Source organism: Aedes albopictus, chromosome 3 (genome assembly GCF_035046485.1).
Source record: "Aedes albopictus strain Foshan chromosome 3, AalbF5, whole genome shotgun sequence".
Taxonomy (NCBI): Eukaryota; Metazoa; Arthropoda; class Insecta; order Diptera; family Culicidae; genus Aedes; species Aedes albopictus.
Window position 1 is genome coordinate 178,627,231 of NC_085138.1, and position 13,440 is coordinate 178,640,670.

Genomic DNA, 13,440 nt, shown 5'->3' on the forward strand with positions numbered 1-13,440 from the left:
TTAACTGGCTTCTTCGTGTTTTGTACCTTTCGGTGTAAGATCTGCGGTGGCTTTCACTCTCTGTTGCTGGCTCTGCGAGTGCCAGAGATATCTCCCTCTGAAGCCACACATGAATTGAACTATGTGTGTTTGCAACGTGCAGTCGATTTTTTTTCGGCTCGTTTGCCAGCTGACCTGAGTTAACCGCGCATTCGCCATGTAATTTCATGCCATTTTACATAACACTTTACTTTTCGTGAAAACTTCCTACTGAAACGAAACTGGGCCAATCGAAACATGTTTTTATTTTCGCGAGGTTTATCTTCGTCTTTGGGGAGCTATGTGCTTTGTGAACTGTTAATCTGATTTGATGAATTTGGATGCACGATCCGAGCGTGATCTTTGCATGGGTGCAACAGTGACTTAATGTTATGTTTGCACACGGTAATCTCCATTTAACAAAGTCTTGAAAATACTAGATGAGGCAAAAAAGGCTATCAAAGAGCTGAATAACAGTAAGGCTGCTGGAAAGGACGAACTCTCGGCTGAACCTTTCAAACAAGATAGTGAGCAGCTGCACAACATACTTCACCAAACTTTGTGGAAGATTTGGGAGAAGAACTATACACCTGCAATCTTGGTGGATAACCTCATTTGTCCTTTTTATAAAAAAAAGGACACAGTCTGGAGTGTGGCAAATAGCGAGGAGTAGCACTCCTCAATTCAAGGTACATACAAAAATATGCCTCGTATTCTGCTCCACGACATAGGGCGTATCAGAATGAAAGGCATTCGAATTCGTTGTTCAACATTGCTTTTGAAGGAATCATCAGGAGAGCTGTCGTGCCAAGGAGCGGTACCATTGTCAAACGATCGCGTTTGTTCCTAGGTTTTGAATATCGATATCATCGGAATTTAGTGTTTAAATTTCAGATGAACTGACAAACATTGCATCTCTTATCCCATCTAAGGGAGATTTATTTAGCGAAAAGCGCGGAAGTTAGATTCAGTTCTACGTCAAGGAAAACTTCGTAGCTTGGAGGTAAAGAAGTGCCCATCTGGAAACGAAGAACCGGGGGTTCGCTTCCCAACAGATCAAGTGATCAATCGGGCGTTGTGTACGTACATGGACAATAAAGCGTCTCAACATGATAATTCCAGTTGGCTTGGTTAGCCTAAGTAACGTGCATTTGCGATGTTTCTGACAGACGATATGGTTCAGAAACCTGTTAAAACATTATGCTTACCTCTCCCATAACATCTTTCAAAATAGATTGGCCGAACATACCTGGAATGATAAGAATAACAACATAAATTATTTTTGAAATAAACATCAAACTAATTATTCAGTTATTTTCAGATGCATTTTAATTTTTTTAGTAGTTATACCATGTACGAATATACAAGTCTCTCCCTGTAAATCTATGGCAAAACTTGTTTTGCGCTGGGGCGGCCTTCCAAATAGCAAAGTAAAACCAGATTATCAGTCAAAATCAAGATCTAAGGCCGGGACTGGTTACGCCGAGCAATGCTGCTCATTTTCAATTTTAGTTTCAAGTTTTCGAGAGATGATCGACCGACATCGGCATCAACAATATTCACGCCATCGTCCAATCGTTGACGTCCTTCACACATGCCAATCTGTGCAAGCAAACGACAGATTCCAACGTTCGCAAATATCGGAATGGAACTCTGGTCTCGTAGGAAGACCGAGCAAAAGTAGCTACTACCGCGCCGCCGGTCGCCATCGAGCAGGTCCTCAACGGCACGTATGTATTTGCCCTCATCTATAGGCACTAGCCAGCATGGACGTGATTGTTGCTAGTGCTGCTGCCGCCGCCGCGCCGCTACTACACACGTCCATATACTATTGATAATGTAAATTCAACTAGTCGATGGATTACTTTCACTTGGACTTCAGCGTCGTCGTCGTCGTCGGTTTCGTTGAGACTAAACAGCCAAACACATATACAAAAAACGAGGAGCCCCTCCGAGATATGTCCATTTTTATGAGGCTATGTAACGCCACGAGTAGCATTGGCATACAATAGTGACAAGCTGCAGCCAATTGACAGGCTAGACCTTTTTAAGGGTCGTGACCAGTATGAAATGGTTGTTGGGAGAAAAAGAAGTAGTTGATTGAATAACTGATGGATTGCTGGCTACCGTATGCAGAGAATCGCTTTGTTTTAGCTGTTTTTGTAGGCATATTAAGCTCACTGAAATAGCACATCACTGCTCCAAGAATATAATTCATAACAGTTAAGGGCTTTCATCTAGTTTGACGAAATTTTTAAACCAAGGCAAGACTAGTTCATCCAAAAAATCTCGATACATGCTGTTGTAGAGCTTACGATAACGATAATCATACATTTTTGAAATTCCATATATTTTTAAGGTGAAACATCAAGAAATCCCATTGCAACTTTGCAATCCATAGAAAAATTCCTAGAGGTCCTTAGAGGAAATGCTGGAGGAATTTCTGGGGAAATGTAAGTGGAGAAATTGCTGCTAAAATCACTGAAAGTAATAATGCAATCTCTAGAGATTTTTTGCTGGATTTTCTGGATGAAGTTATTAAAAAATCCTGGAGACATTTCTGCGAATATTTTCTATGAAATCCTCAAAAAAAATCCCGCGGAAATCTCTGGAGGAGTTCGTGAAAAAATAGCTCTTCAAATTCCTGAACGAATATTTTCAGACAAAAACGCTGCCGAAAGAATATTTGAAACAATATTTAAAAGAATCTCTGAATGCAGAGATGAACCAGCATTGAGCTGAGATAATCTCAACATAGACATAAGGGTGGCCCACACTTATATGAAAAACAAAAATTTTGAAAAATGCCAAGTCTTTCTCCTAAATCAGTTGTTTTGGACTCCCAGAAGCTAAGTTCAAAATTTGATCAAAATCGATTGAGCCTAAGGGGGCGCTCAAAAACCTAGGGTATAACTTTTTTCACAGCCGTTAGATCACTTTGCGGTCTTCGACAAAGTTGTTTGGCATATAGTCACCTACAATTATACCAAAAGGTTTGATTATTGAACGCTTACAGCGCCACTCAGCGACAAAATTCGAAAACTTAAAATTTCTGCATACATTTGGCCAAGTTTTCCCATACAAACTTCAAGCGTTTTGAGCGCCCCCTTAGGCTCAACCGATTTTGCTCAAATTTTGAACCATTCAGCATGACCATGCTGAGGGTGACGGGTTCGATTCCCGGTCGGTCCAGGATCTTTTCGTAAAGGAAATTTCCTTGACTTCCTTGGGCATAGAGTATCTTCGTGCCTGCCACACGATATACACATGCAAAATGGTCATTGGCAGAGGAAGCTCTCAGTTAATAACTGTGGAAGTGCTCATAGAACACTAAGCTGAGAAGCTGGCTTTTTCCTAGTGAGGACGTTACGCCAAGAAGAGAGAGAGAGAGATAAGTGTGGGCCACCTTAATAGACATACATATAAAACATCAAGAGAAAAGTCTGATTCCTTCAGAAGGATTTCCTAGAGGAAGCTCTAGAAGAATTTCTGAAGCAGTCCCAGGCAAAGTTCCAAAACGAATTCTTGCAGAAATTTCTGAAAAAAATCTTTATGGCACATCTGAAGGAAACCCTGTATTAATGTATTAAAGATTCCCTGGAAGAGTTTCTGAATCCTTGGAAGATTTTACGAATGTATTCCTGGAGAAATTTAAGAAAAATATCCGTAGTGTAATTTCAAAAGGAATCCATAGAAGATTTTCAAAATGAGACATTTCTAAAGAAATCCCTGAAAGAATTGAAAAAATCTTTGTGGATTTTTTCATGAAATTATCTTAAGGAATCCCTTTAAGGATTATCTTTAAGAACTTCTGAAGGAATTCGTGAAAAAATACTTTGAAAGATATGCTTAAGAAACTCTTTGAGAATTTTGTGAAGGAATTTTGAAATTCTGGAAGAAATTGCTGGATTTTTCAATGTATTTTTGGATGATTTTTCGAAAGAATCTCAGGATATGTTTTCTGAAAGAACTTATGGGGCATTTTCTAAGGAATCTCATGGAACTCTGGAGGAATTTCTGTAGCAATTCATAGTGGATTATCTAAAGGAATCCATGGAACAATTTTGGAAGGAATCCATGGGAGGATTTATCATAAAGTTCTTCAGTTTCTGGATGAATCTTAAACGAACTTACGAAAAAAAACATATATGAATCTATGGATATCCTAAGCAAATCCCTGGAAGAATTCTTGAAGGAATTCTCACAGGTATTTTAAAAGGATCACCTGGTTGAATTACTAAAGATTTCAAGGAAGGCTTCAAGGAATTGTTGAAGAAATCTGTGAATAATTTTCTGAATGAAACTTGCGGGTAATTTGTGGAGGAATCTCGAAGTATTTCTGAAGATATTCTTTAAGGATTTCTGATGACATTCATGGAGGAAATTCTAAAGTAATCCTGCAAGATTTTCTAAAATTAATTTTTGAGAAATGTTTGCAAGAATATCTGGTGGAAATTCCGAAGAAAATTTATAAATGGTTCTTGATGCTTTTTTAAAAAGAATACATGTGAAGGAATTCCTGGAGGACCTCGCAAAACGAGTTTCTGAAAACCCTGGAAAATTTATATTATTCGGATAAGTTTCAGATGGAATCCCTAAAATGTGTATCATAAGAGATTTTTTTCAAATATAGGGTAAATGGTAATATTCATATAAATTATTACTTAATTATTATGAAAATGCAGAATAGTTTAAATCTTTATTATTATGTTTTATTATGTTCAGGAAGGTCTTTCAAAGCCTAAGGTCTTTCAAAGCCCAAAAAAGGAGAACTACATAATACTCCCAAAAACTGTAAAAGGACACGAGTATGGGGAAAAAATGTTTCAAAATGTTTCTTCATTCATTTTTCATTTGTTTTGCCTTATAATCGATCATCTTCCAAAAATAAGTTCAAACCCTCTGTCGGAACGATTTTAGGATGCATACTACAAATATTATCGGGAGGTTCCTACCCGGGATATCCCGGGACAAAAAATCCCGGGATCTTGAAAAATTCGGGATTTCCCGAATCCCGGGATAACATTTTTCACCGTCCCGAAAATCCCGGGATTCCCGGGACGCACATTTCTTACACATATTTTTCGCTTTGATTTGAATTTGGAGAATCTCTGAAACGTATTCGAAGAGCCGTGATTTTTTTTTTTTTCAAAAATCGCCTTTAAAAAAAAATTACGAAAATGTTACATAAACCATTTCAACTGTGTGTGGACATCAAAACTTGTTGAAACTCGAATGAAACAATGCTGGAGCACTTCATTTACGGTTTTGATAGCATCAAAGAGAAATTTTTCAAAATAGGCCTTTCTAGACTTATGTTGGACATGGACAATGATTTTGAAGCTCCAAAAAATCATCAGGAAGCTCTTCAGACAATCAGACTCGCTTCGGAAGCATTGGGAAGACGAGATGCTATATTATTGTCTACGGAAGGCAGCTTGAGTTTCTTGTATTCGGAGCTTACAGAAAGTAACTCCAATGTTGGAATTTCCGACCTCTTCCATGCAAATATGAAAAGAATCAACAATCGGCGCCAAAAGGAAATAATAACAGCGCTAAAGTTCCTTCAAGGTCTTCCGTCGTCAACGCAAGTGCCTGCAGAACTGAAAAGCTCATCGAAAACGCAAAGTTCGTCAAGAAACTGGGAGTTCGATGATTGCGAGACTGACAAAGACAGACCGATAATGATGCTGCCGAGTTGAATGCTGGATTGTCTTGTATGCATAACACCATCGAGCATGCGCGAAGAACTGGAACCGGCTAAAAAGTAATAAGGCAACCCGTCTTAGACTGATTCGGAAATGCTTGAATTTTCGAAGGTAATTGCGAAAGAGTTGTCACTTTTTGAGTTACATGATAAGTTGACCCGAATCTTAAAATCGAACTCTGGATATATCCGTTCTAAAAAGCGACCATCACTGTTCGATGAAATCATCAAAAACATTTGCTTCTTAAAGTCGTATTTTCAGAGAACGAATTCAAATTGACCAGTTGCTTGATGTGAACCATTTATTTATTTGATATGATGAATATAACATATTTCTGATCGCAAAAATGTGTTTTTAGGCAGATTTAAAAATTTCCCGGGATCCGGGGATTTCCCGGGACAAGCAACAAATTTTATCCCGAGTCCCGGACAACCAAAATGGTCGGGAAATGGAACCTCTATATTGGACAATAAAAATGCACCAAAGCCGTTTTCCAATACAAACCAGTCAACTTCAGATTGCCAAATCTCAGTTATTTCTCAAGCGACTGATTTCATTTTTCTGTGACGAGCTACAAAACATTTCAATTTTTAAAAACTATTGAAAAAGTTCTTTGATAGCTATTGATGTAATAGTTACAGACGGTTGTATTTTGACAATAAAAATGCATCAAGACAAAAAATCTTATAGCTAAAACTGCTGAAGTCAAATAATGTTGGTCCTTTCAGCAAATTTATTCGTCATCACACAAAAAACATATTTGCCGAAGACATCATAATGATATGACGTAACCATTTTTTGCTATTGAACTTCATGTCTTGGTGCATTTTTATTGCCAATCATATTTATTTATTTATATCAATAGCTATTACAGAACTTTTTCGAATAATTTTGAAAACATACTTTTTTTGCATTTTTGTCATAAGTTGAAAAATTTTGTCTGAAACTTTTTAACCGATACTGTAAAATGATAGCCTAGGATATTCTGAAAAACTTTGTTGAAGACCGCAAAGCGATCCGATTCTTGTGAAAATAGTTATAACCAACGAACCGCATGCATGTGTTTATGTTTTAACATGTAAAGGAATAACAATAGCAACAAAATCATGCTGTTTCGCCAAGCAATGCCAACGATATAACTTTTTTCATAAGCATCAGATCACTTCGCGGTCTTCGACAAAGTTTTTCAGGACACCCTAGGCTATGTTTTCCTTTTATCGGTTGCATGGTTTCAGAAAAATACGAGCTTGTTATGAGAGAAATGCAAAACAAAAGTGTATTTTCCCGTGTAAAACTCCATACAAACTTCAAACGCGATGCGCAAAACGTAGACATAATTGATCCTGCCCAAATTTTGCACACCTATTTGGGTCCTGAAATGGGATCAAAAGAGCTTTGATCTGATGGGATACCATTGAATTTTTCATTTTTCCATATAAACGATGACCCACTCTACTGGAGATATGTAATGCACCACAAACTTCAATATCAATCCTTCAAAATCCCTTACGCAATAATCATTCAGGCATCGATCCGGAAAACACTCTTGAGCAGGTAAAAATTGATGCTGAGCCAGCCATCAATGCATGATTTGCATAAATTGCATTACAACCAACATAACAGATGCGATACACTGACTGGATCTTGGTGCTGTACCACATCGCCGTGGCTGGCTGGCTGGCTGGCTTCTATGTAATTGACTTTAATTGAGCGGGTCGATGCCATTTCTTTCGATTGCGGATGGAAAATGGCGGAAATGGTTGCGAAATTGAATGTCGTACAGGCTTTTACCTTTCCCGCTTCCCCTTCAGTAGTGGTTGCGAAGTGCAGCATATACACAGGTACAGGTAGGTGAGAGAACAACCGCTGCGCATCGTTGAAGAGATGAAACTTCAAAACGAAGCTGTCGGTACTTGAGCCTATCTAGCACAAGCGTTTTCGAGATCGAATTGTTGGCGACCTAGCTTTCTATCATTACCACTAATACGTGCCTGGTGTCATGGAGTAAAAGATGCTTTGAAAATGAGAGGAAATAGAGCTGATTTCAGTACAATAATTTTCTGCACGCAAAGCGCGTTCAGTATTATTAATGACACTAAATAAAGGTCATTCACCGTGAACAAAATATGGGAAAAAAATTCACACGCCAAAAAAGGCGGGAAAGAGCCATAATTTATACATCACACGACGGTCGCAATTTGTGACCACCGTGCGATGTATAAATTAAGAAAAAACGAGATCTATCGAACCTAATGCAAACGACAATTCCAAGGATCTTTACCCGCAGAGCGCGGGGAATTTTACCCCATAAGGGGTGATACTCACATCGTAAGTACTGTGTAAAAAGATAGGCCAAGAAACGGTCAAGAAACGATTTTCTGTCGAAATTTCTTGAGCGGTACTCAGCTGAAACGGAAAAATCGACGAACTTGATGATCAATGATGATGGTGACAAGGGTGGTGATGGTTGTGTCGATCAAGCCAGCTGTCAATTTTTCTTTTGGGAAAAATAGCCTGACCAATTATTCCGCAAGGAAAAGTGACGTTTCTCGCGCTGTTCGGATTTTGTGCGAAGTGCGAGATGTAAACAACAAAGAGCGGCTGCTGCTGGTGTGAATTTAGATGATGTTTCTGCCGGATTCTAATGCCTACATTTCTATGGAACCATCACCGGAACACTGCGGTTAGCTGTTGCTAGAATGGACCACTGGATGAGATGCCGGAACTTGTTACAAATCATACAAATTGAGTGTGGGGAGCAACTATTTTCAAAATGAAGTGGTGTTGATTAGTGATTAGTACGGGAATTCCTCCGGGAGCTCTTTCTGGCAAACCTCCAAGAGTTCCTCCGGAGTTTCTTTCTGGGATTCTTCCTGATTTTTTTCCGGAAGCTGTTGTGAATTCTTAGCAATTCCTTCAAATATTTCCAGCAGTTTTGGAATTCGCCTAAAAGTTCTTTCTGAGATTTCGTCCTAATTTTTCTTCTAGGATTTCAAAACCAGTATTTGAGTTTGTGATTTTTCTAAGATTTCTATCTGTGATTCCCCAAAAAAAACCTCAGGGAATTCCTCCTGAAATTCCATTTCACCACGAATTCTTGAGAGGATTCCATCAGGGATTCCTCCAGAGATTCTTCCAGGAATTCCTCCAGAAATTCCTCCAGGAATTCCTCCAGGGATTACTCCAGGAATTCATCCGAGGATTGCACCAGTAAATCCTCAAAAAAATCATCCTAGAATTCCTCCGGGCATTCTTTCAGGAATGCCTCCGGAGATTCTTTCTGGAATTCCTCCACGAACTCCTCCAGAGATTGCTTCAATAATTCCTCCAGGGATTCCACCAGGAATTCCTCCAGGGATTCTTCTAAGAATTTCTCCAGGGATTCCTCCAGGGGTTCCTCCGGGAATTCCTCCAGGAATTCATCCATAGATTCCTACAGGAATTCCTCTGAAAATTCTTCCAAGAATTCCTCTGGGTATTCTTATAATAATTTCTCCTAAGATTCCTCCGGGCATTCTTCCAAGAATGCCTCCGGGGAATTCCTCGGGGATCCCTACTGAAATTCCTTCAGAGATATCTCCAGGAATTCCTTTCGGGGATTCCTGTAGAAGTTCCCATGTGGGTTTCTCCAGGAATTCCTTCGGAGATTCCTCCAGGAATTCCTTCGGGGATTCCTCCAGGAATTCCTTCGTGACTCCTCCAGGAATTCCTTCGGGGATTTCTCCAGGAATTCCATCGGTGATTCCTCCAGGAATTCCTTCGGGGATTCCTCCAGGAATTCCTTCGGGGATTCCTCCAGGAATTCCTTCGGGGATTCCTCCAGGAATTCCTTCGGGGATTCCTCCAGGAATTCCTTCGGGGATTCCTCCAGGAATTCCTTCGGGGATTCCTCCAGGAATTCCTTCGGGGATTCCTCCAGGAATTCCTTCGGGGATTCCTCCAGGAATTCCTTCGGGGATTCCTCCAGGAATTCCTTCGGGGATTCCTCCAGGAATTCCTTCGGGGATTCCTCCAGGAATTCCTTCGGGGATTCCTCCAGGAATTCCTTCGGGGATTCCTCCAGGAATTCCTTCGGGGATTCCTCCAGGAATTCCTTCGGAGATTCCTCCAGGAATTCCTTCGGAGGTTCCTTCGGGGATTCCTCCGGGAATTCGTTTAGGAATTCCTCCAGGAATTCCTCCAGCAATTCCTCCAGGAATTCATCCAGCAATTCTTCCAGGAATTCATCCAGGAATTCCTCTAGGAATCCCTCCAGGAATTCTTCCAGGAGTTCCTCCAGGAATTCTTTCAGGAGTTCCTCCAGGAATTCTTCCAGGAGTTTCTCCAGAAATTCTTCCAGGAGTTCCTCCAGGAATTCTTCCCGGAGTTCCTCCAGGAATTCTTCCAAGAATTCCTCCAGGAGTTCTTCCAGGAATTCATCCAGGAATTCTTCCAGGAATTTCTCCAGGAATTCTTCCAGGAATTCCTCCAGGAATTCCTTCGGAGATTCCTCCAGGAATTCCTTCGGGGGTTCCTTCAGGAATTCCTTCGGGGGTTCCTTCAGGAATTCCTTCGGGGATTCCTCCAGGAATTCTTCCAGGAATTCCTCCAGGAATTCTTCCAGGAATTCCTCCAGGAATTCCTTCGATGGTTCCTTCAGGAATTCCTTCGGGGGTTCCTTCAGGAATTCCTTCGGGGGTTCCTTCAGGAATTCCTTCGGGGGTTCCTTCAGGAATTCCTTCGGGGATTCCTCCAGGAATTCTTCCAGGAATTCCTCCAGGAATTCTTCCAGGAATTCCTCCAGGAATTCTTCCAGGAATTCCTCCAGGAATTCTTCCAGGAATTCCTCCAGGAATTCCTCCAGGAATTCCTCCAGGAATTCTTCCAGGAATTCCTCCAGGAATTCCTCCAGGAATTCTTCCAGGAATTCCTCCAGGAATTCTTCCAGGAATTCCTCCAGGAATTCTTCCAGATATTCCTCCAGGAATGCTTCCAGGAATTCCTCCAGGAATTCTTCCAGGAATTCCTCCAGGAATTCCTTCGATGGTTCCTTCAGGAATTCCTTCGGGGGTTCCTTCAGGAATTCCTTCGGGGGTTCCTTCAGGAATTCCTTCGGGGATTCCTCCAGGAATTCTTCCAGGAATTCCTCCAGGAATTCTTCCAGGAATTCCTCCAGGAATTCTTCCAGGAATGCCTCCAGGAATTCTTCCAGGAATTCCTCCAGGAATTCTTCCAGGAATTCCTCCAGGAATTCTTCCAGGAATTCCTCCAGGAATTCTTCCAGGAATTCCTCCAGGAATTCCTCCAGGAATTCCTCCAGGAATTCTTCCAGGAATTCCTCCAGGAATTCCTCCAGGAATTCTTCCAGGAATTCCTCCAGGAATTCTTCCAGGAATTCCTCCAGGAATTCTTCCAGGAATTCCTCCAGGAATGCTTCCAGGAATTCCTCCAGGAATGCTTCCAGGAATTCCTCCAGGAATTCTTCCAGGAATTCCTCCAGGAATTCTTCCAGAAATTCCTCCAGGAATTCTTCCAGAAATTCCTCCAGGAATTCTTCCAGAAATTCCTCCAGGAATTCTTCCAGAAATTCCTCCAGGAATTCTTCCAGGAATTCTTCCAGAAATTCCTCCAGGAATTCTTCCAGGAATTCCTCCAGGAATTCTTCTAGGAATTCCTCCAGGAATTCTTCCAGGAATTCCTCCAGGAATTCTTCCAGGAATTCCTCCAGGAATTCTTCCAGGAATTCCTCCAGGAATTCATCCAGGAATTCCTCCAGGAATTCTTCCAGGAATTCTTCCAGGAATTCTTCCAGGAATTCCTCCAGGAATTCTTCCAGGAATTCCTCCAGGAATTCTTCCAGGAATTCCTCCAGGAATTCTTCCAGGAATTCCTCCAGGAATTCTTCCAGGAATTCCTCCAGGAATTCTTCCAGGAATTCTTCCAGGAATTCCTCCAGGAATTCTTCCAGGAATTCCTCCAGGAATCCTTCCAGGAATTCCTCCAGGAATTCTTCCAGGAATTCCTCCAGGAATTCTTCCAGGAATCCCTCCAGGAATTCTTCCAGGAATTCCTCCAGGAATTCCTCCAGGAATTCTTCCAGGAATTCCTCCAGGAATTCTTCCAGGAATTCCTCCAGGAATTCTTCCAGGAATTCCTCCAGGAATTCTTCCAGGAATTCCTCCAGGAATTCTTCCAGGAATTCCTCCAGGAATTCTTCCAGGAATTCCTCCAGGAATTCTTCCAGGAATTCCTCCAGGAATTCTTCCAGGAATTCCTCCAGGAATTCTTCCAGGAATTCCTCCAGGAATTCTTCCAGGAATTCCTCCAGGAATTCTTCCAGGAATTCCTCCAGGAATTCTTCCAGGAACTCCTCCAGGAATTCTTCCAGGAATTCCTCCAGGAATTCTTCCAGGAATTCCTCCAGGAATTCTTCCAGGAATTCCTCCAGGAATTCTTCCAGGAATTCCTCCAGGAATTCTTCCAGGAATTCCTCCAGGAATTCTTCCAGGAATTCCTCCAGGAATTCTTCCAGGAATTCCTCCAGGAATTCTTCCAGGAATTCCTCCAGGAATTCTTACAGGAATTCCTCCAGGAATTCTTACAGGAATTCCTCCAGGAATTCTTCCAGGAATTCTTCCAGGAATTCCTCCAGGAATTCTTCCAGGAATTTCTCCAGGAATTCTTTCAGGAATTCCTCCAGGAATTCTTTCAGGAGTTCCTCCAGGAATTCTTCCAGGAGTTTCTCTTGGAGTTTCTCCAGAAATTCTTCCAGGAGTTCCTCCAGGAATTCTTCCCGGAGTTCCTCCAGGAATTCTTCCAGGAATTCTTCCAAGAATTCCTCCTGGAGTTCTTCCAGGAATTCATCCAGGAATTCTTCCAGGAATTTCTCCACGAATTCTTCCAGGAATTCCTCCAGGAATTCCTTCGGAGATTCCTCCAGGAATTCCTTCGGAGATTCCTCCAGGAATTCCTTCGGGGGTTCCTCCAGGAATTCCTTCGGGGGTTCCTTCAGGAATTCCTTCGGGGATTCCTCCAGGAATTCCTTCGGGGGTTCCTCTAGGAATTCCTTCGGGGATTCCTCCAGGAATTCCTTCGGGGATTCCTCCAGGAATTCCTTCGGGGATTCCTCCAGGAATTCCTTCGGGGATTCCTCCAGGAATTCCTTCGGGGATTCCTCCAGGAATTCCTTCGGGGATTCCTCCAGGAATTCCTTCGGGGATTCCTCCAGGAATTCCTTCGGGGATTCCTCCAGGAATTCCTTCGGGGATTCCTCCAGGAATTCCTTCGGGGATTCCTCCAGGAATTCCTTCGGGGATTCCTCCAGGAATTCCTTCGGGGATTCCTCCAGGAATTCCTTCGGGGATTCCTCCAGGAATTCCTTCGGGGATTCCTCCAGGAATTCCTTCGGGGATTCCTCCAGGAATTCCTTCGGGGATTCCTCCAGGAATTCCTTCGGGGATTCCTCCAGGAATTCCTTCGGGGGTTCCTTCAGGAATTCCTTCGGGGATTCCTCCGGGAATTCGTTTAGGAATTCCTCCAGGAATTCTTCCAGCAATTCCTCCAGGAATTCATCCAGCAATTCTTCCAGGAATTCATCCAGGAATTCCTCTAGGAATCCCTCCAGGAATTCTTCCAGGAGTTCCTCCAGGAATTCTTTCAGGAGTTCCTCCAGGAATTCTTCCAGGAGTTTCTCCAGAAATTCTTCCAGGAGTTCCTCCAGGAATTCTTCCCGGAG